The following is a 26,127-nucleotide window of genomic DNA, read 5'->3' on the forward strand; positions in this document are numbered from 1 at the left end:
AGAAAGAACGGCGACGGGCAAAACGTTTGCAGGTTCACATGTGGAGCAAATACACATTCGTGCGAAAATACATCAGTGTCGCCAAATGCGCGGAGGTATTCCGGAGAACATACAACCCCGTGCGCCCCAATATTCGGACACTTGTTGTGAATCTTGCCGATTTGCCAAGATGGTTGGGTCCCACACATCTGGTGTCATATTGAATTTTAGTATAGATCATGGAGGCCAATTCCAGTCCACCAACAGGTCAGGTTTTCAGGATATCCCAGTTTCAGAACAGGTGGCTCAGGCCACCAAACAGGTCAGGTCTTTAGGATATCCCTGCTTCGGCAGAGGTGGCTCAATCAGTGGCTCAGTTTTCGACTCCAGCCACCTCTGCCAAAACAGGAAAATATCCTGAAAACCTGACCTGTTGGTAGTCCTTGAGCCCATCTTTAGACTGTACTGGTCGGCTCTGAGGAGATCTTCATTTTAATCTCCCGGACACTTAATACAGCGGTGCGCAAAGCGAGGCCTCTGCATCCTCTACTTACCAGCCGGCTTCAGGACGCTTACCATGGCAACTTGCCGGCAAATGACGTCACGGGTTGCCCACGGTAACGTGACATCAAATGACGCTGCGGGTCACGTGACGTGACTCCGCGGCGTCATATGACGCCACATGAGGTAAGGGGGGAGGGGGCGGACCGACAGAAGGGATCAGACGTTGGAGGGGGAGCACAGCAAATAAAGTTTGCGCGCCCCTGACTTAATATTTCAAACTCTTATCCAACGTCAACTTTTTGGTTGTTGTTGAAAGGGCAAGAAAATCTCTCTAAAAGAAAGTAAATAATAGTAATACTGGCACCCAGCACGGCCTGCTGCAGTAAGGCCTCACTACAAAGAGACAACGCTGCTCCACAAAGGCAGTAAGGCCTCACTACAAAGAGACAACGCTGCTCCACAAAGGCAGTAAGGCCTCACTACAAAGAGACAACGCTGCTCCACAAAGGCAGCAAGGCCTCACTACAAAGAGACAACGCTGCTCCACAAAGGCAGCAAGGCCTCACTACAAAGAGACAACGCTGCTCCACAAAGGCAGCAAGGCCTCACTACAAAGAGACAATGCTGCTCCACAAAGGCAGCAAGGCCTCACTACAAAGAGACAACGCTGCTCCACAAAGGCAGCAAGGCCTCACTACAAAGAGACAACGCTGCTCCACAAAGGCAGTAAGGCCTCACTACAAAGAGACAACGCTGCTCCACAAAGGCAGCAAGGCCTCACTACAAAGAGACAACGCTGCTCCACAAAGGCAGTAAGGCCTCACTACAAAGAGACAACGCTGCTCCACAAAGGCAGTAAGGCCTCACTACAAAGAGACAACGCTGCTCCACAAAGGCAGCAAGGCCTCACTACAAAGAGACAACGCTGCTCCACAAAGGCAGTAAGGCCTCACTACAAAGAGACATCGCTGCTCCACAAAGCTGAATATAGGCAAAAACAACAGCTGCTGAGAGGGGGATCTGACTGTCTAGAGTCCCAAGATATAGATAAATATACACACATATACATACATATGTATAAGTATTGTGTCAAATAAATAAACTAATTAATCTTTCGCATACCTGAGTGCTCTCATACGGGTTCCTTTTTGTTCTCCCCTTCATTCATATGTATAAGTACGCACACACAGTATATCCCCTCAAACAACATGTGGAGAGACACCTGGGATATATGCCAAGTATAATAAAATGACTTAATTAGCATATCTCGGGCGTGCGCCTTTCTGTGCACAGGTCTCTGTGTTGTTGGAGGGGATATATAAACACACACACACCTGTGCTGAAGCAAGGATATCCTGAAAACCTGACCTGTTGGTGGCCCCTGTCTAACGGTTACCATGGTTAGCTGAGAAACTACAGACGAAGAAAATCTACTTTCATTTGATTGCTTTGAGCCTCAAACACAGAATGTGGGTCTCAGTGGAAAATAGGCCCTTTTGGGAGGGGGGCAAAACAAAAATAAAAAAAGGAAGGGGGGAGATTGAGTATATACGCGCACACGCGCACACGCGCACACACGCACACACGCACTTCAAAGATTTCAGGGTTAAAAGAGTAAAAACAGCAGAGTCAAAACAATGTTTTTTCCTTTAGTGACCTTGTCCCGGGAGATTAAATGCTACAGCAAGATTAAAAAATAACCCAAGCCATAGAAATCGGAATGTCGACACAACCCGCACGCACAGACATTAACATCATCCCGCACACGCAGGCATCTTCATCCCGCACACATCAACATCCCGCACACGCAGGCATCAACATCCCGCACACGCAGGCATCAACATCCCGCACACGCAGGCATCAACATCCCGCACACGCAGGCATCTTCATCCCGCACACATCAACATCCCGCACACGCAGACATCAACATCCCGCACACGCAGGCATCAACATCCCGCACACGCAGGCATCTTCATCCCGCACACATCAACATCCCGCACACGCAGACATCAACATCCCGCACACGCAGGCATCAACATCCCGCACACGCAGGCATCATCATCCCGCACACGCAGACATCATCCCGCACACGCAGACATCATCCCGCACACGCAGACATCATCATCCCGCACACGCAGACATCATCCCGCACACGCAGGCATCATCCGCACACGCAGGCATCAACATCCCGCACACGCAGGCATCAACATCCCGCACACGCAGGCATCAACATCCCGCACACGCAGGCATCAACATCCCGCACACGCAGGCATCAACATCCCGCACACGCAGGCATCAAGATCCCGCACACATCATCATCCCGCACACGCATACATCATCATCCCGCACACGCAGACATCATCATCACGCAGACATTAACATCCCGCATGAGAGATTATTATCATCCCGCATGCAGAGATTATAATTTTGTTCGTGCAGATTATCATCATCCCGCACGCGCAGAGATTATCATCATCCCGCACGCGCAGAGATTATCATCATCCCGCACGCGCAGAGATTATCATCCCGCACGCGCAGATTATCATCATCCCGCACGCGCAGAGATTATCATCCAGCACGCGCAGAGATTATCATCCCGCACGCGCAGAGATTATCATCCCGCACGCGCAGAGATTATCATCCCGCACGCGCAGAGATTATCATCCCGCACGCGCAGAGATTATCATCCCGCACGCGCAGAGATTATCATCCTGCACGCGCAGAGATTATCATCCAGCACGCGCAGAAATTATCATCCCGCACGCGCAGAAATTATCATCCCGCACGCGCAGAGATTATCATCATCCAGCACGCGCAGAGATTATCATCATCCAGCACGCGCAGAGATTATCATCATCCAGCACGCTCAGAGATTATCATCCCGCACGCGCAGAGATTATCATCATCCCGCACGCGCAGAGATTATCATCCCGCACGCGCAGATTATCATCATCCCGCACGCGCAGAGATTATCATCCAGCACGCGCAGAGATTATCATCCCGCACGCGCAGAGATTATCATCCCGCACGCGCAGAGATTATCATCCCGCACGCGCAGAGATTATCATCCAGCACGCGCAGAAATTATCATCCCGCACGCGCAGAAATTATCATCCCGCACGCGCAGAGATTATCATCATCCAGCACGCGCAGAGATTATAATCCAGCACGCGCAGAGATTATCATCATCCAGCACGCGCAGAGATTATCATCCCGCACGCGCAGAGATTATCATCACCCTGCACGCAGACATCATCCCAGTCACAAATGTTAAAGAGAGCCAAGCTTTCCCGCCTGCACTGAGGGGGTTAATTTTGGCTTCCCCTACATTGAGTTAACCCCTCGAAGACCAAAAGGAGGAGTGCTCCGCTAGGTCACTTTCTGCCACAGGTGCCTGTAATCACGAGTGTGGGGACCATGTCTTTTCGGTGGGGGTGCTGTACTTCCGAAATCAGTAACGCACATACGTTACCACACCCAGAGCCCCAGCTCCCCTGCCTGTGCCGCATGTGGCTGGACGACCACCAGCAATGAAAAGGTTAACCCTCATCCGAGGAACCGCCAGCTGCAAACACCGTGGGCACTGCAGGGGTTAATGACAGTGCACCACTAGCAAAGGAAAGGGTGAAGTCCAGCGGCAGAGAAGCATGGGGCACTTTTAACCCTCTAGACTCCGGAGATCCGGGAAGCTTGTTTAAAGTAGTCACACACACACACCCTCCCTCCCCGTCACTTGAGAGGTTAAAACCCTCCAAAACACACCCCACTCCCCATGCAACGGGGTGACCTCCCCGCTCCAAAGCGTTTCGGCACCACTGCAGCACTGAAAGGATTACCCGCATCCAACAACACCCACCCACCCCCCCCCCCCCTGGTAGCCCCTATAGTACCAGAATGTGCCCCCCCCTCCCCCCCCAAACCCCAGAAAGGTTTAACCACATGCGCCACCACCCCTGTGACAGCGTGGAGAGGGTCAACAGTCACTCAAAGCTCTGCGGTGCTTCACCGGGCCCCCTCCAGCCCTCAAGGGGTTAATACCAAGCACCGATTTACCCCTCATCCACCGCCCTATCACCCGCAGGAAAGGTGGCGGGGGGGGGGGGGGCGCGATTGGCTTTCCGAGCTCCGTTAACCCCTCCGATGCCAGGATTGAAGCATCCCCCCCCCCCCCCCTTCGTCACTCCAGCACTGAATAGTTCAGCCCTCCCCATCCTAAGGCATGTCTTTGCAACACCTCCCCCCCCTATCAATAAACGGTAATAGGGGGGGGTCTCGCCTGCATGTGGGGGCAATGCGCGCTCCGCAACTCTGGCAGAAACATGGCTCCGTAACACACAACCGCTCGCTCGCTGCTACTTCCTCTTCCCCCCCTCCTCTACGTTAGGGAGACCTTAAATGCAAAGAATAAATGGCCCGTTAAAAAGGGGGACGAGGGGGGGGGTTCCGGCGGCTTACATTTGCCCAGGTTTCCCGGACGGCTGGAGTCCTCAGCGGATCACTAATAGGGGCAGGCTGCTTTGTCATTGAGGCTGCCCTGTGTATCTCTTCCTTCTCTCAACGAGTGGGGTTTTTTTTTTTTTTTTTTTTTTTTTTAGCTCCCGGTGCACTCTGGGTAAAAATGAAACTGGCAATACGAGTTCCTCGTCGTGTTTACAAACGCATGGCAGGCGCCCCTCCTTTTAAAGGGGCAGCCCCGGCACACGTCATGCTTTATATGGGGAGACGGAGCAGCCCAGTGAGGACAGATAATGACTAGCACGGAGTTTGAAGCAGGGGACCCGCTCCTTGTGACCTTGGGCAAGTCACTTTATCTCCCTGTGCCTCAGGCACCCAAAAAACATAAGATTGTAAGCTCCGCGGGGCAAAATGTCTCTGTAAAAGTAGCAGCGCTATACAAGAACATGCTATTATTATTATTAGAAAGAGATCCGTGGTGTATAACACGCAGATCCCCCCCCCAACATTTGGCCTGTACATATAGGTACACTTTCTTTGCTGTATTATTGTGGGATAGAGAAGCTCCTAGATAAGGTGACGCCCCTAAGGGAGGCACGATAATACATACAATTTACTACATGCAAACATCATATCAATAAAATGTGCCTTTATCCTTATGGACCAGGGCTGGGCAACTTATCCCAGCTTCAATCAGCCACTGATTGAGCCAACTGTGTTGAAGCAGGCATATCCTGAAAACCTGCCCTGTTGGTGGCCCTTGAGGACTGGAGTTGCCCACCCCCGTTATCAGGGCCGGCATGCTGGCGGTGCCACTGCGCAGAGACCCCGCGGTTACAGAGGCCCCGCGCTCGCCCCCACAACAATTACACTGATTGCCGCGGGAGGGCGGCAATTACCTTCTATTTCGCAGTGTCACCCTGAAGTGTCCCTCGTCATGGTGCTGCGACGCCAAATGGCTTCGTGTTGCCATGACAGCGCGTCACATTGTTATGACAACGGGAAGACCTGTGCCGCCGCGTTGCCATGACAATGTGACGCTGCAGGACGTCACAACGTCCCGTTGTCATGGCCAAGCGACGCTATTTGACGTCACGGCGCCCTGAGGGACCCTGCAAAAAGAGATCGTGAAGGAGAAGGAAAGAGGGCCCCGCGCCTGTTCCCTACCCCGAGCCCCGCAGTATTCCCAGCCCGCCCTGCCCCGAGCCCCGCAGTATTCCTAGCCCCGAGCCCCGCAGTATTCCCAGCCCGAGCCCCGCAGTAATCCCAGCCCCCCCCCTGCCCCGAGCCCCGCAGTATTCCCAGCCCCGAGCCCCGCAGTAATCCCTGCCCCGAGCCCCGCAGTATTCCCTGCCCCGAGCACCGCAGTATTCCCAGCCCGCCCTGCCCCGAGCCCCGCAGTATTCCCAGCCCCGAGCCCCGCAGTATTCCCAGCCCGAGCCCCGCAGTATTCCCAGCCCCCCCTGCCCCGAGCCCCGCAGTATTCCCAGCCCCGAGCCCCGCAGTAATCCCTGCCCCGAGCCCCGCAGTATTCCCAGCCCGAGCCCCGCAGTATTCCCAGCCCCCTCTGCCCCGAGCCCCGCGCCCCGCAGTATTCCCAGCCCCCCCTGCCCCGAGCCCCGCAGTATTCCCAGCCCCGAGCCCCGCAGTATTCCCAGCCCCGAGCCCCGCAGTATTCCCAGCCCCGAGCCCCGCAGTATTCCCAGCCCCGATCCCCGCAGTATTCCCTGCCCCGAGCCCCGCAGTATTCCCAGCCCGCCCTGCCCCAAGCCCCGCAGTATTCCCTGCCCCGAGCCCCGCAGTATTCCCAGCCCCGAGCCCCGCAGTAATCCCAGCCCCGAGCCCCGCAGTATTCCCAGCCCCGCAGTATTCCCAGCCCCGAGCCCCGCAGTATTCCCAGCCCCGCAGTATTCCCAGCCCCGAGCCCCGCAGTATTCCCAGCCCCGCAGTATTCCCAGCCCCGAGCCCCGCAGTAATCCCAGCCCCGAGCCCCGCAGTAATCCCAGCCCCGAGCCCCGCAGTATTCCCAGCCCCGAGCCCCGCAGTAATCCCAGCCCCGAGCCCCACAGTATTCCCTGCCCCAAGCCCCGCAGTATTCCCAGCCCGCCCTGCCCCGAGCCCCGCAGTATTCCCAGCCCCGCAGTATTCCCAGCCCCGAGCCCCGCAGTATTCCCTGCCCCGAGCCCCGCAGTATTCCCAGCCCCGAGCCCCGCAGTAATCCCAGCCCCGAGCCCCGCAGTATTCCCTGCCCCGAGCCCCGCAGTATTCCCAGCCCCGAGCCCCGCAGTAATCCCAGCCCCGAGCCCCGCAGTATTCCCTGCCCCGAGCCCCGCAGTAATCCCAGCCCCGAGCCCCGCAGTATTCCCAGCCCCGCAGTATTCCCAGCCCGCCCTGCCCCGCAGTATTCCCAGCCCCGAGCCCCGCAGTAATCCCAGCCCCGAGCCCCGCAGTATTCCCAGCCCGCCCTGCCCCGCAGTATTCCCTGCCCCGAGCCCCGCAGTAATCCCAGCCCCGAGCCCCGCAGTATTCCCAGCCCGCCCTGCCCCGCAGTATTCCCAGCCCCGAGCCCCGCAGTATTCCCTGCCCCAAGCCCCGCAGTATTCCCTGCCTGCCCTGCCCCGAGCCCCGCAGTATTCCCAGCCCCGAGCCCCGCAGTATTCCCAGCCCCGAGCCCCGCAGTATTCCCAGCCCCGAGCCCCGAGCCCCGCAGTATTCCCAGCCCCGAGCCCCGCAGTAATCCCAGCCCCGCAGTATTCCCAGCCCCGAGCCCCGCAGTATTCCCAGCCCCGCAGTATTCCCAGCCCCGAGCCCCGCAGTAATCCCAGCCCCGAGCCCCGCAGTATTCCCTGCCCCGAGCCCCGCAGTATTCCCAGCCCGCCCTGCCTGTTATAGACACACACAGGAGAAGTGCTAATCCATCCCCCCCCTGACCAGATGATCATTAGCAGATACAGATGTAGCAAACCTTACCATCACCTTGCCCCGGTTGCAGCCCAGACGTATTAACGCTGCAGGGGAGGCCCAAGGGGAGGCCCAATCCACCCCCCCCCCCCCCCAGCGCGGCAGACACTGTTCCCAGCGCCGTAGACTTTCGCTTTTTCTGTATGTCAGCAATCTCCCCGCTGCCTAATCAGCTGAAGGCTCAGCCTGGCGCAGAAATAGGTACGATAGGTACAGGGCGTAACATACAGGCAGAGCACCTGCTAAATGGGCGTAGTTGGAGGGTGTGAAACCGCAATAAATAATGTACGGTTTTCAGGAAATGTGGCAGAAAAGGCATAGAGGCCATTCAGTGTGACAAATAGCACCGTTCCTACGCGTTGCTTACAGCAGCAATACTGCATACAGTACCTGCCTTCTGTCTTATTTGTATATGTAAAGCGTGTAAATCGTTTGGAGCTCCTGTAACAAATCTGTAACAATCCTCAATGTGTGACAAAATGGCTGCCTTTCAGTTTCAATCAATCCTTCAGTCAGTGTAACTCAGCAGCTACAATGTATCCTTATATTACTAAGGTAACATTCTCTATTGTCACAGTTTGCAGCTTAAACCGCTGGGAATATTGGCAACAAATTATCCCAAACAGGAAAACAGATCTTGCACTGCTGGGGAGGTGGGCTAAAACCTGCTATAGGAATCAAAGGACGCTCAGTATATTAAATCGCATTGAAAATGGCATTAAGATGTGAATAAACGAAAAAAATAAAATAAAAAATATCCCTATTATCTAATACTAGAGAACTGATACATTTATATATAAAAAAAAAAAATCATATAAGATTTCACATGTTTTGCTGCTTCAAATGGCCTTACGCAGGTCCTTGGTGAGCGCCAATAAAGGATGCTGGAAGTCAGTGGATACCCCATAAAAACAGCGGGGAAAACACACAGCTTTGAGGCGGGGTATCGTAACTGATGCAGCGTTTGCTGCAATACAACTGGGTGGGATACCCAGCATTCGCGCCTGCCCGACAGGAACGCAACTGCAATCGCTTTCCGACCTGTGTATTGTTTTTATTTAATAACAGGTCAACATGAACCCCCATATCCAGATGTAGCCAGCGCCACCAGATCACATCTACAAATAGCATGTCATCTGTGCAGCAACTAATAACAGTATGCTTTTGCATACCGATGCTGGCAGTATACACAGGGCTTTACATAGAATTCTCGCAGGTGCCATGAGTTACTGGGCCGAGAAGCTCACAATCTAAATTTGCTGCACAGAGAAATAATGACCCCCTCCACCCCCACTTCAAAGGCAAGCGATATTACCACTAAGCGAATTCCCAATGAATCGATATATAGGTAATATGTAATTATTAGGCACCGTGCTGAAATACTGACTGGGGTGTGGAGGGTCTCTGCTTTGTCTACCACATTTCCCTTTTAATATAGGATTAGTTATTATATATATAATTTATGTTATTTTGTGAGGATTTTTTTGTTTTGGATGCCTAAACTATAATATTAATAATAATAATAATAATAATAATAATTAAAACATTATATATATATATATATATATATATATATATATATATATATATATAATTAAAACATTATATATATATATATATATATATATATATATATATATATATATAATGTTTTAATTATTATTATTAATATTATAGTTTAGGCATCCAAAACAAAAAAATCCTCACAAAATAACACCCTTGATAATGGTCTCCGCTCTGTGATTGATCTTCCAATCATGTTGGAAAGTCTGGTAATTTCCCAGGATTGTCCACACCTTCGTGATAAATAAATCAGATGTATTCTAGTGTATGACCACTACAAAGACCACGGGTGAGGAGAGATTAAGCAGGCGTAAGGGCAGTAAACCCACCCCAACAACGCAGGCCTCACTGCTCAATTATTTTGTTACCCTCTCCCCTTTTTCTTTACATGGAAGCAGGGGGTCCCTAAAGCTTACCCCCATACTTTCAGCTCCAGGAACACCCCTGGTTCGTGAGATATATACCTGTAAAGGTAGCGCCAGTATCGGGCCTTACAGGGGGGGGAAATGGCGTAATCCGTCATGGCTTCCTATTGCCCCGCGTGACGCGGGGGATTTAAATACGCGGAAGTATCGGCACTGCCTTCCCCCCGTATGTTTCTCGGGGATCCCCCCTACTTCCCATCCTAGGGCTACAATAAAGGGCTAGTGGGTGGGCTGCAACTTTAAGCTTCAGGTTACAATGTTTGCAAACAGGATGATCGTTAAAAATAAGTAAGCAGTTCTCATTGGCAGGAAGTCTCTATATTGGCCCTTTGGTGCTGTCATTGGTGGAACAGGAATGTACAATGTTGCTAAACGATCTAGCATTGTAGATACTTTGATTATGTCCATTTAAAAAGTTATATTAAAACGAGCTTCTTTTCACATGTTTCCCCCCCTGCTGTTACCAACTGGTCCCTCTCACAGTCAGCGCCAAACAGGTCCCAGGAATGGACATTTGGACAGCACAGAGGTCCCGATCCGCATACAGATGCTAACGATGCGTCGGCACGCCCCAGCTCCTGTTCACACGCGTGCGGACGCTTGCTATCCCCTTCTGTGGATCCAGGCCAGGGATGCAGAACACTGGGTATGGCAACACAGAGGAATGCCGCCATGTCCAGACCTGGGAGGAACTGGCTGGATTATTGCAGCCGCTAATGCATCACGGTTGTGAAAACAAAGTGTTAAATGACGCTCGGTTGAGTGTCACTTAGTTTGCGGCAACATTTCCTTCAATGGCGCCGCGTCAAATCATGCGTTAGATGTCACGTTAATGATGCAATATCTTTGCCTGCATCTGCCGGCCTTTCTTCCCATATTAAACACACCGTTAGCTTGCATGAAAACATTCAGATTAAAGATTTTTCTTAATTGGCGCATAATCTGAATTTAGCATAATAACAGATTACGGTCATTTATTCACTTTGCTCCTGACTGCCCCTTTCTGAAATGACAATGCAAACGCTGGCAGGTGGGGGGATGGAATACCTGGGACACTTACATTGGACACTTACTGTACATGGGATACCTATAGTACACGAGACACTCACTGCACATGGGACACCTTCCAATAAGACCCCCGTTAGGATATGGCTTTGCAAACCTCCCCCTCCCAGTGTTACGTTCCACATAGGACCAACGAGAACTAATAATATGCTTAGTAGCAAAGTGATCTTTAAATGGAGATCTATGTGCGGACCATTAAAGCGGTGTTCTTTCTACATTTCATTTTATTGAAAAAGATCCAAATCCTGCAGTAGGGATTTTGCATGAAAGCCTGTGCTGTTATATTCTCACATACCAGCCTGTGCTGTTATATTCTCACATGGCAGCCTGTGCTGTTATACTCTCACATTGCAGCCTGTCCTGTTATATTCTCACATGGCAGCCTGTGCTGTTATATTCTCACATGGCAGCCTGTGCTGTTATATTCTCACATACCAGCCTGTGCTGTTATATTCTCACATGGCAGCCTGTGCTGTTATACTCTCACATTGCAGCCTGTCCTGTTATATTCTCACATGGCAGCCTGTGCTGTTATATTCTCACATGGCAGCCGGTCCTGTTATATACTCACATGGCAGCCTGTCCTTTTATATTCTCACATTGCAGCCTATGCTGTTATATTCTCACATGGCAGCCTGTGCTGTTATATTCTCACATGGCAGCCTGTGCTGTTATATTCTCACATGGCAGCCGGTCCTGTTATATACTCACATGGCAGTCTGTCCTTTTATATTCTCACATTGCAGCCTGTGCTGTTATATTCTCACATGGCAGCCTGTGCTGTTATATTCTCACATGGCAGCCGGTCCTGTTATATACTCACATGGCAGTCTGTCCTTTTATATTCTCACATTGCAGCCTGTGCTGTTATATTCTCACATGGCAGCCTGTGCTGTTATATTCTCACATGGCAGCCTGTGCTGTTATATTCTCACATGGCAGCCGGTCCTGTTATATACTCCCATGGCAGTCTGTCTTTTTATATTCTCACATGGCAGCCTGTGCTGATATATTCTCATATGGCAGCCTGTCCTGTTATATTCTCACATGGCAGCCTGTCCTGTTATATTCTCACATGGAAGCCTGTCACTTGCTCTAACACAGCAGGCAGCACAGAGCTGTTTCCCAGGCAGATCAAAGGGATTATCAAGGGACCTGCCCTCACTCCTGCTCTCCCCCCTGCCCTCCCTGAAGAGTTTCTTTGAAGGCTCTCACTTGCCTTTATCTTGGGTTTTGGGCTCATTTATTTAGAAATAAAACTTAGTTGAGAAATCACTTAAAAGAAATCAGGGGGAAAAACTAGTGACGTTACAACCCCCCCCCCCCCAAAAAAAATAGAGCCTAATGTAAAGTAAGGTGAAGAAAGCGAACAATTAAAAAATAAACTCGCAGGGACAAATGCACCTTTAAAGGTAGGTTACCGATGGCATTTACAAAGGAGAGGCAAAGATTAAAATGAGAATTGGCCCAGATTGAAAGCGGTATCCACGCTAATTCTGAAATAAGGGCGTGCAGGAGTCAGACCTCAAGCACGGCGCGGTGGTGACTGGTAGGGTTGGGTTTGTCCTATCATCTTCTTACTCATGCGGAGAAAAACAGTACTGCGAATCTTCCAGGGGTAGCGTCCCATCAGAGGCACTTCTCTGGGGACTTGGGGGTCTCTGCCGTGGGCTGTCAGAGCAGCACTAATATGTGCCCTATTATTAGGTTCTTCTCCACATCCTCCCAAGAGACTCACATACTTCTAGCCACGTCATCCCGACCACTGACACCAGATCAGGAGACACGAGTTTGTGTTGCACTCTGATATTAATGTGGAAGTCCCATCTGCAATATATATATATATGGCCCAAACCTACATTATTATGGCTTAACGCCCCCTCTCATTTAGTGACAATAGTAGATGTCAAATAGCCTAATCTCAGGGCAACTCTGTATCTGCCAATGTGGCACTGTGGCAAAAAGGGGGGTAATCAGCGCATTAATAAAGGCAGTGTGCTCGGCTGGTTACCCCTATTTCGTATTGGGGGTGAAGGGGTTAATTTTATATGCTGTTTCCATGTACCATTTTCCCCTCTATGCATTGTTGTCTCCATTTTGCAGGCTAATCTCTACCTGAAATGCGGAATAACAGGAGCCGTTCCGTTAAGACTGCTAATTTAGGAACGGAGTGAGCCGGAACCCTGATTTTTGGTGTGCAGCCTCAGTGTAACCCCCCAAGCACACACATATTAAAAATATAACTTTGTCATAAGGGAAACATATATTTTTGATGAAATGCCTTTCTGTTGCAGTTTTAAAATGTACAGGCAGGATGCTATTGTTTCTGCCTGCTTTAGTAATGCATTAAGGACCAAATGTTATGCATACATGAGCCCCCTGTTAAGGCGATGCCTATGGGTCTGGGGGATGAAAGAACCCAGAGTCTTAAAGTGTCACTTAATCAGGATGTTTCTGAGTTGCAGATCCTGTTACTCATCCTGGATATTTCACACCTTGGGACCAAACTCCAGACGTTGCGTCCCCAGAAATGAGTGGCCCCTTTTTACTCAGCAGTGCTACCAAGCTGCTTACTGAGCATGCTCAGAGTTACCTGGGCTGGCTGTAGGATTTTCCCACGTGACATGGCAGGCTCTGATAGAAGGAAGATAATTCCTTGCCAATGGGATGAGGCTAATGTAAAACTCCAAGGGTCCCTGTCCTTAAAGAGGCCTGTAGCCCTCATTCCTGTGTTGTTGTTGTTGTTACCTGATTTCTTCAAGCGGATAAGATCTAAGTACAGCAGCTACGATTCCAGAACGCAAGGGGTTAAAAACATCGCAACAAGGAAACTAGCCCTGCTGCAGGATTTCGTTAGCCCTGGGGATTCCAGAACGAACCCCAAAGAACCAGAAAAGACTTTGCACTTTCACAGAAGGATTGGGCTGGCAATTTGCGCCCTTGCAAAAGGACTGCATTTTAAAGGACAATCTTCTGGTGCTTTGCACCTTTCTGGACATTCTATCCCTTTTCTCTATTCAGTAAGTGTAATTATTAAGTGTATTCTAAGGTTGTCGTGTTTCTGTCTATCAAGGAAATAAATGACAATTTATTTTGCTCAACTTGTATGCTCAATTGGGATCCACAAAATATAAATGTGTTAATAGTTGTGCCTATCATTTTTGCCCGGTAATCCTCATAAACTTCAATGAGTATTTCAGTCTGAGAATGAGCCTCACAGCCACTCAGGGAGATATAGAATAAGGACCTAAGACAAGACATCTCTCAGAAGATCCTGTGCAGTCTGCACTGCAGGTTTTGAGCCTTTTTAGATCAAAATGATAAATACATTTAAAAAAAGCTAGAAAACACAAATGTAATAAAAAGGTTGGTAATTTGCTTTAGAGGACTTCCCATAGAGCTCACTTTTAAATAAGTCACATGGGGGTGAAGGGGGGATCTGCATCTTTCAATAGACCTGTTCATACTGTGTGGTTTCCATTGCCTAAAATTAAAGATCCTGGGGCAATTTATAGAAGACAGATAACATCCTTTAAATTACCAATACAAAAAGGATTATAAATGGCACACCACTGTTTAAAGAAATTTAACAAGGTGTTTGCTTTTGGTGCTCACCTTCCGGTGATCCTGGCATCCCAAAGCTGGATCCTAAATACTGGCAAGGTAGGAGAAAAAAGAAGGAGCACACCAAATATAGTGGTATCAAAAGATAACCAAATGTATTAATGCATCAGAGCGTTATGTAGTAACGTTTCAGGACACAAAGTCCCTTCCTCAGACCAAACACCTTGGTCTGAGGAAGGGACTTTGTGTCCTTAAACGTTACTACATAACGCTCTGATGCATTAATACATTTGGTAATCTTTTGATACCACTATATTTGGTGTGCTCCTTTTTTCTCCTACCTTGCCATCCTTTAAATTACCCTTATACGCATTTTGTGCTCCATAAACCGTTGAGCTGTATTTGTAGGGTTCTTGTACTATCACATACGGCTTGTCATTTTGATGACTTATTTAAATATAGTGTCGAGCATGTTAAGAGTAGAGATGGGCACGCGTCTCGGAATCCGCTCCGCGGATTGTGTTACCGAAATCCGTTCCGCACAGCGAGATCCGTCTGCAGATTGGGTGCTAGGGTTCCCGAGTGGATTCTCTGGAACCACAAGCCACTGGGATTGCAATACCTTAACTAGAGGAGGGAGGAGTTCCAATGTAGTAGAGTGTCCCGTTGAATATATGTCCCCTGAAACCTCCCTACAAAATAAATTAGGGAGAGATGCCTGTGCTGAAAAAGAAGCACGCCTGTGGCTGGGAGATACAGTATGCTAATGTTTATGCCAAGTATATTTAAATGTCATATCCCACACTTCCTATAAGGATTTCCATACCAACTATTCACAGTAGACAAGCCTAAGGCCACGCTTATAGTGCTGGCGACGCGACCAATGACGTCACCTGTCGCCATTAGCGAAAGTTGTAATTAGGTTTTTAGCGACATCGCTGGTGACAAGGCCAGTGACGTCAGTAAAAGGGGCGGGCCGCGCAATTTGATTGGTTTAGAGACAGTCACATGTGGCGACTGTCTCTAAACAAATCTAATTTACCCGGCTTCAAAATTTTTAGTCGCTATTTGTTTCGGAGCGAGGCACTATAAACGGAGCCTAAGGATGGACTGGTGTACTGGTATCAGGCCCAACAGGGTTAGAACCCACAGCCTATACTTCTCTGGGCAGCAGATCCATTAGTGTGAGCTAAACTGGCTAATGGTTCACACCCCTGTTACCGATACTAGTACACCATTGAGGACCGAAAAATGGATATACTTTATTTACAGAAGAAAAATTACTCCTCAATTTGTCTTATTTCTATATGTAAAGCATGTGATGATGTATAATTCTACACTCTTACCTAAACATTTGGTGCTCCTGTTATAAATCTGATAAGAATCATAATTGTGTGCCTAACGAAATGGCCGCCTTCTAGCTTTGTGCTAGAGTCTGGGAAATGCTGCAGCTGATGTGTAACTTTGTATTACTAAATGTAACACATTATTGCTACAGCTTTCAGAGTAATAGTGCAAGGAATCGGGGAACACGTCCCTTGCTGCGTGTTCCCTCCTTACCTGGCAACAGTACCGCAGCTGCCGCTGCCTCCGCTCCCCTCTCCGCCTGTGCGCGCACCCCCGCTCCAGTTACAGAGCGCGTGCGCACTCGCTCCTCTTCGGCTGCTGCCCCGGAGCTTGGCCCCGCCTCCTCTGATCACCAGCTGCGTATCAAGCACTAATTTGCCCCTTGTCTCCTGTGTCCTATCCCAGCCTCCGCTGGGGCCTCGCCTCCGCTCCGCCCCCACTCCTATTGGTTACCTGTTACTACTTAGTTCCTGTTCCTGCACTGACTCAGTCAGTGCTCAGCATAACCTCTTGTAGCTTTCCACAGGTGTGCATTGCCCTGTTCCAGTCGTGTCTTGCAGACTTAACCTCTTGTGTACCGACCTGGCTTGTAATTGAACCCCCTCTGGATATTGACCTCGACTACGGCGACTTCTCCAATCCCTGATCACGGCTAACGGACTTCTACGATTCTACCATCTCCAGCCCCAGGATCTGGCGAGTATATCGATTAACCCTCTCTCTCCAACCCAGACCTGGCAACGCCAGACAATCCGCCTTTCAGGCACGCTTCCGCTGCTGTGGGTGCGTGGCTTTGCTCCGTTCCACCTCAGTGTCGGTGTCTTGCCTTGTTTGTGGGTAGCGTGAGCGTTACAAATAGACAGTCTGCTGTTTGGAACACGGCAACATATCGGTTTGTGATACTTTGTTGCCAAGGGGCAGAGCTAAAAAAAAGTGTCAGAGCTTCCTTCAAAAGAGGAAGTGGATATGAATTTATAAATGGCTACCAAAGGATAGTACATTAATTAACATCATTAGGCATTAGGCATTAAAAGGAAATGCAGACAGTATCTAATACTAGTTTTTTGTTTTTTTTAAATGTATAGGATTTTTCCCGTTTTGCTGCTTTAATAAATGTACATGTGATGGAAAGGGGCCCAGGGACCAGTCTAATAAAGGTTAAGCCCGGTCTCTGCCCCCTTCCTGTCCTTCCCTGAGACTCATCTGGCCACCAGACCCCAGAGTTACCCCCTTTTTTATACGCCCGGTCGCCCCTTGTTAACCTGATTCTTTATTCCTGGTGTGATAATGTACTGAAAGTGTAAAAATGCGGTTGTGCCGAAAATAACGCGTGGCCAGGGTCTCTGTACATGCGGGGCTGAGAAAAACGCTGTGCCGCTCGCCACACGTCCGGAGAAATGGCCGCTGCTGGGACTGACTGGGGGACACAGGAGAGTGGCTGGGGGTGGAGACCGTGCCGGGGGGGGGCACCAGAATAGCCGATCATTTGGCCGTTCTCCCAGCCAGAGCGGTAGACATCCTGCCGGCCGCGGGAAGCCGTTGACGAGCTCCCGCTGGTTAGAAGCTGCTCCCAAAGCCATTTAACTCTGATATATATATATCATTGTGAAAATGGTCTGCAAAAAGTATTGCTTTCTCTGAAGAAGTCTTACTAATCTATTAATGAGCTCATTTGCTTCTTAGTAGTAGAATCAATCCAACAACAGAGAACCCCACAGATTTTGCCCATCCCAAGATGATCAAAATAAAATGGCCGCCAACCGGTGGGCAAACCCACAAGGATGAGCAACACCTAGGCCCTCCGTGACTGGCTCGCGAGCAGCACGGGGGGTCATCGTGGGACAGCGAGTCGTCAGACGGGAGAGAAAATGGCAATTTCTAGAAGCCAATCCTTTTTTTAACCTTCAGGCGGGGTCTTTTTTTGTTTTGAACAAAGTGGCCATCCCAGAGTGCTGTGCTTATCAGGGTAACCGATAAGGATCTCCTCATGCCCAGCGAGAAAGGCCTTAAACATGTTAGCACCCTGAGAAACAAAGAGAGCTAATCCGGGACTCCGTATTATTCCTGCCACAAAGAGAAAAGCAAAGATTGCATGAAAGGCAAAGATTAGGATATTTACACTGAAACGCCGGGCTGGGTTTATTGGTGAGATTGCAGACTCCCGACCTTTTTATACATTGAACCCCTATTTATATAACCTAACTGCTGAGGTGTGGCTGAAGTAGGTACAGTCACATGTAGGACCAAACTGGACTTTATGACAGTGATGCTTCTCATACCTTACCATTTGTTTCCAAAGAAAAATAGGAGACACATATTTAAGCGTTGTTGTTTTATACGTTAGTGAATTGATGCTAATCAGCCACCATTTCTACTCTCCAGGTAACGGGATTTTCTTAGTGCGTGCTATAGCGCAGGAACTCTCTAACTCTGTGTAACTTCCTGGATAAACATTGTATATTACCTCCCTGTCCAGTCGGCGGTAGGCCCCGGCCCATAGTGGAAGCGTGCGCGCGTTGGCGCGGCGTCACGCTCGCCTCCAAGGAGGAGAGATTTCTGTCCGGCAGGCAGAGGTGACGGGAAGGCGTGTCAGGGGAGGGGGGCGCGGCCGTGACGTCACAGAGCTGGTTCGTCCTCGTTGGGCGAACCGCTTATGTGACCCGCCCGTCGCGCGGCAAATTCAAGGTTGTCGCCGCGAAGCACCGGTCGCCCCGTCGTGCTCGTGCACTACGGACATGCACATTGGCGTTGTAGTGTTTGTTTTCGGCACGAGCGACATCTCCTGCACTATGCATACAGCCTTAGAATTGTAAATAAAGCACTGCATGTATTAGTGGTTCTATATAGATAAACATGTCTGAATTGACTCTTATTCCCTCTGTCTCCATCACCCTGTGAACCCCACACCCCCCCATCTCTCCCTCCTACACAATACTGCTTTATCCCTCACTCCCAGTACTCCAGTGCTTCTTCTCTCCCCAAAAAAGCAGTAACCTGCCTCATATCCACATCCTCATCCCTCCTGCCACTCCTTTCCTGCAGGACATCAACTAATTACTAATACACCCCCCTGTACCCTTCACCTTCAACAAATCAGTGCCCTGCCTCATGCCATCAGTCCATACTGTATCTACGTCCTCTACATCACTGCCCTTCTTTCCTTCTAGACATCATATAATACACCCCCCCCCCCATTCATTCTTCCCAGATCTCCGTGCTGGTCATTTCCCTGAGCCCCGATAGGCCCCCTTCTCACCACACAAGAGACAGAAGCACAGGTGGCAGGAAAGAGGAGCGTTGCATCTCAGCGGGGAAGCCCCAGGAGAGCGGAAACCCAGCACTGCTGGAAGGTGAGCGGGCAATCCTGCCAACCGCCACGTTATGCCATCACGTTACCATTGGTACAAGTACCCCTCGCCCCTTATTCAGGGCCCCTTAATGTGAGAACACCCGTGTCATTTCCTTCCACCATGCTGAAGGGACCTGACCGGCCCAAAAAGCCGGCACTCCTTTTAAACACCAATTACCTTTATTGCCCATCACTTTTACCTTATGTCTGGTTTTTTTTTTTGTCTACTTTAGGAGCCCACACGGCACCATCCTCTATCATCTTTCACAGAATTCTGCCATCCAGGTTTAGGGCTGTATTCACTAAGCAGAGCAATAACATAAAACACCTCCCAGCGTATCCTAGTAAACATGACCCATTTACATAAAAGGTTTGTAAGGGGTCAGAAGATGGAGCAGCACGTCTTAGTAAATATGCCGTGCAGTCCACTTAAAGGTGAAGTCCCACGTAGGTGGCCACGGACATCTCTTAGGGGCCTCTGAATGGGGAAGTGTTTTCTTTTAACCCTATCCCACCCTATCCTTATCAGAGAACCAATAAAGTAAAGGAGAGGTGAGGTGGGGGGGCTCAGGCTTTACAAGTACTTGCTGATCACACAGTGACATCACACAGTGACATCACACAGAAGGGAGCAGTCAGAGGAAATCAAACCCCTCCCAAGTCTCACTTAACAAATACATGTAAAATACTTGAGACCCCTTACACCTGTCACTGGAATGGCTTCGCTTTGGCCCTAGGAGGAATTGTCCATCTAACATTCCTGCCATGTGTTCACCTTGTCTGTGGGAATGCAAATCTGGCATGTATGTGAAACTGAAATGAAAGCCTAGGTATTGCTAAATTATACATTTACCTCTGTGTGGGAGACTAAGCTGCAAGTATAATGACTTTGTTCCCAAAGCTTATTTTAAATGTCTAATTGCTGTAACATTTCAATGATAACTGTAAAAGGGCGAATCCAAAACCCCAGAAATTCCCACAGATAAATATTATATCTCCCACCCATCTGCTCATTTGTGACACTTGGGACATTTGCTCCTTGGCTTCCCTTCACAGATAGGACACCATGTTATGTATACTAGGCAATTTGGGGTTCCTTCAGTGCAGGGGTGCTCAACTCCAGACCTCTAGCCCTCTCTCTCCCCCCCCCAAAGGTCAGGTTTTCAGGATATCCTTGCTTCAGCACAGGTGGCTTAATGAGTCCCTGATTCAGCACAGATGGGTCAATCAGAGGCTCAGTCGAAGACTGGGATATCCAGCAAACCACACATGTTGGGGGGGGGAGGGTTATAGGGCTGGAGTTGAACACCCCTGCTATAGTGTGTTAACCTTCACCATCTCTGATGGGAAGGCGATTCCATGTATCCAATACTCTTTCAGTAAGTTTCCCAACCTGTAGCTCCTGAGCATGACGGCTCACAATAGGAAAATCCCTCTGTGACACCTTGCGGGTATGTATACTTCTATCGAGTCGAGGTCCAGTATGCAGCCACTGACCATGCATCATTTCATCATGTTAAAGGGGCAGTCCCACTTATCCTACAATCTAGAGACACAAAACAGCTATCCCCCCCAGAAGCCTGTATGAGTTTAACTCCCTAAACATTTGCATCTTGTCCCCATAAGCATTTCCCTCTCCCTCTCGTGTGTATAACCCAAAGCCTGCACCGGGCTCTGAGGAGATCTCCATTTTAATCTGCCGGACACTTAATATTTCAGATGCTTATATCTCATGAACAGAGCCTTGGATTTTAAAGAGGCAATCTAAGGGGGCGGATATTTTGGGCAATTTAAAAAAATATATATACGGTTGATGTAAGGGTTATTTGAAGCAAAACCCCGTTAATTTCAGCTCTGGCGACTCCCCTGCTTCTGGAGATGCTTACCTGCGAATTAGGTGGTGGTAGCCACTCTTCTCGGCTACCAGGGTTCACAATATGGCCGCTCTTCAGCTATTTCTCAGCCTGCCGTCCAATAGGAAGCCGTGATGTCATCGGTGCGGCTTCCTATTGGCCCAGGTGACGCGGGAGCTTCAAACCTGAAAGCCCTGGCTTGCTGAGCCGAAGCGGCTACTTGCACCTAGTTGGGAGGTAAGTATCTCTGGAAGCAGGGGCCGGAAATTAACGGGGGTCCGCTCCGGAGACACCCTGCTTCAATTCCATATTAAAAAATTGATTGCTCGTTAAAAAGTAACATCAGGAAAAGCTAAGAAGAGATCTCGCAAAGTAAACACGTCAATCAGTGCAGAGTGTAGCTGTAAAGGAGCAATCTGTGCAATATCCGACATGTCTGTTTAAAATAATCTGTTCTCTAGTATTAAATAATACGTATTTCAACTCTCAATGCCATTTTTCATGAGTTTTAATATACTGAGCGTTCTTTGATTTCTGTAGCGGGATTTAGCCCACCTCCCCAGCAGTGCAAGATCTTTGCAACACTTTCCTGTTTGAGATGTGTTGCCAATATTCCCAGCAGTTTGAGCTGCAAACTGTAACAATAGATGATGTTACCGCAGTAATATAAGGATACATTGTAGCTGACTGAAAGACTGACTGAAACTGAAAGGCAGCCATTTAATGAACCCTGGGAAGCAGGATCTTCGCTTTATCGATCACGGGAGAACTAATGGATCGGCAGCTTAGGCAATTCATTTTCCGTAAAGGTAATCAAAGGCTGCATATATTAAAACAAAAAAGATTTAAAGTTTGTTTTTGTAAAGTGTCGCTTGGATTACCTCTAATGTAATTTGATTCCTTAAAGGTGCAGTTCCTCTCGATATGACCCTTTGCAAGTACCCTTTAAAGCAAATTACCTACCTTATTTTAATTTTTCATTCCTAGTCGTTTTTTGATTTTCTTTAAAACATCTATTTAAAAAGGTCCAAAGCCAGCAGCGCAGAGTACAAAGGGTCTTATCAGGAAAAACGTTGTTCTCTGATAATGTTCTTTGATGTCTACAAACATCACTTCGTGAGATGGCCTCAGCAGCCACAATCATTTCGGTTTTGGGCTCTTTTGTTAGGAATAAAATAAGATTTTTTTGGAAGGGCGCAGCGGTTGCGCTCTTCCCCCAGGCATTTAAATGAAATGCTGGGGGATGGCAGGAGGCCTCTGCAACTCTCTTACCGTGATTCAGCCAGCCTCGGGCGACTGGTTGCCATGGCAATGTGGCGGCAAAGGACGACACAGGGTCACGTGACATCACATGACCCCGCGGCATCATTTGATGCCACAACAAAGGTAAGGGGGGGGGTGAGCAGGCAGGGGGGCGCAGCACCAGAGGTTTGCGCGTCCCTACTTTAGCTGACCCCCTCTGTCAGGAAAAGGGTTAAACTGAGCTGCCCTTCTGGGTATTTTCATGCGAGAGGCGGAACGGGAGGACACCATAAATGTGGGGAAAAGAGGACATGCAGTAACATCCCACAACAGGAGGTTCAGGAACCCCGATGGTGTTCGGGAGGTATTCCAAAGGGATCGCCAAAACAAAAGTGTAATGGTGGATCAAACTGCACTTTAGAATGGCTTCCAAAGGCGTCCCCCACAATGCTTTGCATCCACAGCGACAAGGCATTGTGGGGCATGGATTTGGCAGCTCCCGCAGTAACCGACAGCTGTACCCTCCATGCTGTCTGCACACACTGGGGGGCAGTTTGGGGCCTTATTAAGCGTGTGTTCCCCCCACAAGCTCAGGACACTACACTGCCTGGGATCGGTCACACAGTTTTGTTAGCGATGGTCTGATGAGTCGGCAATAAGATTTATCAAGTGGTGGCGCACAGTGTAAAAAAAGGTTCGGGAACCACTGAGCGAGAGGGATAAAAAGTAAAATCCAGGTCTCCATGTGAATAATCCAACATTTCAAAAGGCGTATAGTTGAAGACTCCAAAACAAATGGAATTTTTTTTTGGTTCAAGGATGTTACCATTAAAATACTTGTATTTTTGGACTTTATTTGTATATACTTAATATACACAAAAAATGGTGGTGATACAGTTCCTAGAATATGCTGATCATTTATCCAACCAGCCATTGATCTTCCAGCAGCTGTAATTAGGTTCGGGGCTTCTACTAATGGGCGGCAGGCAGTGAAGCGCTCTCCGGCTTTCACACATGAGCAGAAAAAGGTACAATAAGTACAGCTGGATTTATTATAAGGTACAGAACATAAAACAATAGGTACAGGACATGCTAAACTGGCACAGTTGGTGGGCATGCTATATGTGCAGCTCTGGCAGTGAAGAGGTTGATAATGCATCTGTCTTCCCTGTAATATGATTAAGTATAATAATCTTTTTTTTCTCCATGGACTGTAAGCTTCTCCACGCAGGTACATTGCGTCTGTCATGAAAGCTGATAAATTATAATGTTTGTGTGTCACCAAACAGATCCCTGTCTCCCACACTGTGCCGCACTGCGGGTTTCTCAAGGGCCGGGCAAATAAGTGCAAATAACACTAACAAAAGGCTGCTACTTCCCCCTCCCTGTTCCAGCCTGGCTATGTCCCCAAGAAATGAAAAGCACTCACACGTTAGTCACACTGGTGGTGTATGGGGTCTGTCGCCTGTCTATAGTGCCTTCTTCAACATCTTGTGTAAGAACCCTCAGGAAATATCCTTGAGCCTCCAGGATCCATGAATAAATCTATTGTGTAGAGATATAACCCTATCCAAAATCAGCCTTAAATTACACCCATCTAGTTAACCTGTTGAGTGCCCCAAGACGTAGTCACTACGCCATGGGGTCTGCCACACCATGGGCCCTATGGATTCATGTCTACGTCATTGCCAAGGAAGGTTTTTTTTCCAGGTACAGTATTGGCTGACACTATAGCCATCGTGCCTGCAAAAACAAATATAAACATCTTGGAGTACTATGGGATTCCCAGAGATCGAAATACATTATCTAATCTGATCGGGTGTTCCAAGTTTCCAAAAAAAAAACCAGTCGCGCAATATTTGACGCACTTGTTCCTTTATGAGCCTGGGAATAATATGGCTGCCAGTGATTAGGAGGGATGTTATTTTGATGCACATGGCTATCTCTATGACGATGCTAGGGCAGACAGGAGCAAATAGCAACCCTGGGTGTAATGGGGGTCATGTTCTGGGAGATACCTACTGCCCACTATACAAAATGATCTTTCTTTGGTGGCAATCACTTCTTTATAAATACATTCAGTTGCCAACTTGTCTACATGTCATCATGAGTTTGGAGTCTAGGTCAGGTATCCCAAGTCTTTATTTCCCATAAATACATATAGGACAATTAAGCAACCAAAGTGCATTAGGATTAAAGTTTAAAAAAACCAGGACAGGACCAAAGCCTCAAGATGACACGGTACTAGGTTTGCCATACTGTACCTTGAACATATGATCCCATGCCGACGCTGCAGAATGAGGGGGTGGGCCTACACCAGTGGTGGTGCTACCCTGTAAGACAAAGCCCCACTATGGCCCTATTCCAGCTCTGATCGCTGAATGTGGCCTCACTGGGGTGTCTTCCCTCCGAGTACCTCTGCACATAATGCCATCAGAAGCTGTTATCAACCACCACCCCATTCACCCAACTGGCCCAGAGCATCTCACGCTCTCCCAGCCCCTTCCTCAACAAATCACCATGACTGGAGTCCTGGGTCTGCATAGGGCCCCTATAAACGTAGTCACACCTGGGTTAACCCTCTCAAAGCCAACCCCAGAAGATCCATTGCTGGCCCTACATCCTACTCTGTGGAGTGAATACGTGGAATAATGTTGGCCCATACATGGCAGGTCTCTCTGTCCGTGAAGGAGCTAACCAACGATCAGTTATGTTACGTTACCTGAGCACAGCACCTGTGGCTGGACAGTGTGGGAGCCTGAGAGGCGTTCAGTCCACAGACCCCTCATCTAGAAGCCCCAAATGTCCATCTTGCACTGAGTGGCAGGTGTGGGGAGTCGTGTAAACACAGAGCATATAACTCCTTCCTTCACAGTAGCTAGCAGAGCACATTCCAGCAGCAAAGAGAGACAGCGTCCCGTCACTGTGTGTGCAGAGATAGCTTGTGTGTGATATACAGCCCCTAGCAGCACATCACACTGGGTGAGCGTTTCCACACAGCCCACACATGCTTTTGCTTCCTTCTTACTTCCTGCAATGCTAAGGGGATCTGCAACATTGATAACTACCGGTTTCTCTGTTAGAGGTGCAGTCCCACTTACGCCCAAAGTGAACTAATAGTACACATAGGTTTAACAGGCAAAACCAAGGTGATTTCCGATTTTGTTTAACCCTTCCGGTTCCCCATGCTACCACATCATGAAGTCAAAGACCGAGCCACCTGTGCTGAAGCAGAGATATCCCCAACACCTGGCCTGTTGGTGGCCCTCGAGGACTGGCGTTGACCACTCCTGCTGTAGTACTGTTTTGCTCATCTGCAAGGTGAGATTGCGTTGAAGCGCTGAACGAGACCGGACCGGGAGCGGACATTCGTGCCATAAGTGACTCTCAAAGGGTTAAACATAACTAGAAGGTTTAGTTTTTTTTGACATTTGTAAAGATTCTTGGTATTTACAGTGAGAACTTTGAGAAAGAGGATCAATGATCTTTTCCTATTACAATGTAATCAGAATGAAACATTATCTGTCCTGGTCATAGAACCAGGAAATAAGAGGGAATACTCCATATTCAGTAAGCTAATCAATCAATAATTAGATTGTAAGCTCTTCGGAGCAGGGACTCCTCTTCCACAGTGTTACTTTTATGTCTGAAGCACTTATTCCCATGATCTGTTATTTGAATTATTTGTTATTGTAACAGGGGAGTTATCCCTGTTCAGGTAATGTGCCTCTAATCCAGCAGTGTGGTGGTTAACTGCTGGTAGTCAATTAACAAACACCACCTGCCTGATTAGGTTGCTTAGAAAAGCCTGTCTTTTGAG

General features: G+C 48.8%; 1 protein-coding gene and 1 long non-coding RNA gene across 9 annotated transcripts in view; one reads left to right on the forward strand and one right to left on the reverse strand.

Annotated features, from left to right (window-relative positions):
• NCOA1 (nuclear receptor coactivator 1) overlaps positions 1-26,127 on the reverse strand; it is a 446,052-nt gene that overhangs the window by 198,453 nt on the left and 221,472 nt on the right. For 5 of the 8 annotated variants that reach the window (XM_075598647.1, XM_075598646.1, XM_075598645.1 and 2 more), the window contains exon 1: positions 4,939-5,050. The exons of the other annotated variants lie outside the window; for them this stretch is intronic. The gene's annotated coding sequence lies outside the window, so the exon portion shown is untranslated. Of the gene's footprint in view, positions 1-4,938; positions 5,051-26,127 lie in introns of those variants that run through there. 8 annotated transcript variants of the gene reach the window in all.
• LOC142492202 (uncharacterized) lies at positions 5,124-14,020 on the forward strand. Its single transcript, XR_012800806.1, has 3 exons — positions 5,124-5,284; positions 10,375-10,533; positions 13,056-14,020. It is a non-coding gene; the product is annotated as an uncharacterized LOC142492202 (long non-coding RNA).

The sequence above is a fragment of the Ascaphus truei genome, chromosome 4 (genome assembly GCF_040206685.1).
Source record: "Ascaphus truei isolate aAscTru1 chromosome 4, aAscTru1.hap1, whole genome shotgun sequence".
Taxonomy (NCBI): Eukaryota; Metazoa; Chordata; class Amphibia; order Anura; family Ascaphidae; genus Ascaphus; species Ascaphus truei.